At 41.9% G+C, this 2,684-nt stretch overlaps 1 pseudogene; it reads left to right on the plus strand.

The window, feature by feature from the left end:
- The first annotated feature begins 615 nt into the window (after positions 1–615).
- On the plus strand, positions 616–1,022 carry LOC139412657 (ubiquitin-ribosomal protein eL40 fusion protein-like; annotated as a pseudogene).
- Positions 1,023–2,684: the final 1,662 nt, after the last annotated feature.

Consider the following 2,684-nt stretch of genomic DNA (forward strand, 5'->3'; position numbering starts at 1 on the left):
AACATTGCGGCCAAATAAAATCCTGTTCAGCCCGCAGGCCACTTATTGGGGACCCCTAATATACTGTATATTGTACTTATATAGCAAATGTTCTCTCTTTCATATTAATCTTACCAATATTCCACGTTTCCAGAGCGTCTCATTTATTCACAGGTTCATTTAGAAAAAGCTCAAAAGCTCACATAGAGCGAAGTGTCTATCCTGAAACCTTGTTTAAAAAGTCATACGATTTCCAACAAGGAAGTCCTTGTCTAGTCTTCTCCTCTCAAATCAGCTCATTCTTTCTCATTAATGAATTTAGCACCGTCAAGCAACAAACCTGAGAAGACGTTTCTGTGACAAGCTAGGCAGGCCTTCCTTCCTGGGGCTCAGTGGCATCACTGGCATGTGCTGTGATGTGTCTTTGATGCAGCTCAAATGTAAACATCAGTTTGGTCTCCAGGGAGCCTGTTGTGCTGGTCTAACTTCCCCAGGAATTATCATCCTCCTCCTACTCAGTCTCCTTTTGTGTTTTTCTGTTTAAAAGGACATGTATTATTCAGAAGAATTTCTTAGGAAAATTATCGAATGCGCTACTGGAATTTGAGTTCAAAACATATGTTGAGGCTCAGCTAGCGGCTGGCCTGCCAAGATGCAGATCTTTGTGAAGACGTTGACGGAAAAAAACATCACCCTTGAGGTTGAGCCCAGCGATGCTATTGAAAATGTCAAGGCCAAGATCCAGGGTAAGGAAGGTATTCATCCTAATCAGCAGGGTCTGATCTTCACTGGCAAATAGCTTGAAGATGGTCACACCTTGTCACACTACAACATCCAGAAAGAGTCCACCCTGCATTTTGTGCTGTGTCTGCGTGGAGGCATCATCGAGCCATCTCTTGAGCCATCAGCTATCCCAGAAGGACAACTGAGACAAAATGATCTGCCGCAAGTGCTACGCTCGCCTCCATTCTCATGCTGTCAACTGCCGCAAGAAGATGTGAGGACATGCCATCAACCTGGGCCCCAATAAGAAGCTGAATTAAACATTTCGCTTGATGCTTCTGTGGGACACATGCAAAACTGTCAAAAAATGTGAAGTACAAAATATAACTTAATTTGGAATGGAATGAGATACAACAGGAAGATAGGCATATGGGTGAGGATATAGAAGTTAGTGGTCATGAAACTGTCAATACAGTGTGTTGGCTAGAATGTATAGGACTCATTGTGCCAAATATTTGAAGGCAATATGGCAGAAATGAAGAAACACCAAAGCTCAACAATACAACAGTAAATATGTCGCCCCCCATGAATGATGCAGCGCTTCATTTACAGTCTGGGCAAATACCTTATATTATAACCAACCATAAGATCTGATATTTACACTGCTTGTTTGGAAAACAAAAATAAAACCATCTCTCAATGATGACAGATAGCTTTTATTAAACCATTTAAAATGTAATATTCTCACCCAGAAATGAGCCCGATAACATATTGATGTTATTTTAGCAATAAGAATGATCACCTGGCTGATGCAGCATGGCGTCAACATGGCTGAAGCATGGTCGCCTGTATGATGCAGCATGGTGGCTACATGGCTGAAGCATGGTCACCTGTATGATGCAGCATGGTGGCTACATGGCTGAAGAACGATCACCTATCTAATGCAGCCTGGTGGCTACATGGCTGAAGCATGGTCACCTGTATGATGCAGCATGGTGGCTACATGGCTGAAGAACGATCACCTATCTAATGCAGCCTGGTGGCTACATGGCTGAAGCATGAGGTTGCTCCTCTGCATTGTTTACCACAATGGGGTAATCACTCCACTAATGAAATCATGTATTCTTTACATGGCTCCCGAGTGGTACAGTGGTACACTGCATCTCAGTGCTAGAGGTGTCACTACAGACCCTGGTTCGATTCCAGGCTGTATCACAACCAGCTGTGATTGGGAGTCCGATAGAGTAGCGTTGTCCTGGTTTAGCTGGGGTAGGCCGTCATTGTAAATAAGAATTTGTTCTTAACTGACTTGCCTAGTTAAAGTAAGGTAAAACAAATATATATATTGTTTTTAGAAATACAGTTTAGGCCTAACTGTGTGAATTTACAGTGAATATAGAGCATAAAGAATGTTGAAAGTTGAGCCCTGCAGTCTCTTTAGCTAATCCACTCCCTGTACTCCATGTCATGTGCCAAAGAAAAAACGCCACCTGCTGGAGAAGACAGATTTTGGGCCCAGATATCCCCCTCGCTTCACTGCTTACTCTCTGGTGTGATTCGCAAAGTTCAGTTAACTACTATAGCTCCCGCCTTGGGCCAATCAGTGTAATTTTGTAAATGCCAGATATCTATGGCAAGATGCATCATTTACCCAAGATAGGTCAAAATCAGGCCAGAGCTGTCTGAGATAACGTACGTATGAACGGCATACAGTACTATATCAAGTGGTATAAGAAAAAAATAAGTCTGTCTTGAAGGGATACTCACATTTCAAATAAGTCTTACGTTTACTACAATAACCTCTACTTCATAAACCCTAATGCAATACAAAAGATGCTACGCTTTACTCAATGACAAAAAGCATGCATTCAGACAATAAATTATATTAGAGGCATGACTCAAAAGAAGACGTTTCACTTGCTCAAAGTTTCCATTTTGTTACCGAAGTTCAAAAGTAACTAAGGATACAAGTAGACCTGAGG

Source organism: Oncorhynchus clarkii, chromosome 7, assembly GCF_045791955.1.
Source record: "Oncorhynchus clarkii lewisi isolate Uvic-CL-2024 chromosome 7, UVic_Ocla_1.0, whole genome shotgun sequence".
Lineage (NCBI taxonomy): Eukaryota > Metazoa > Chordata > Actinopteri > Salmoniformes > Salmonidae > Oncorhynchus > Oncorhynchus clarkii.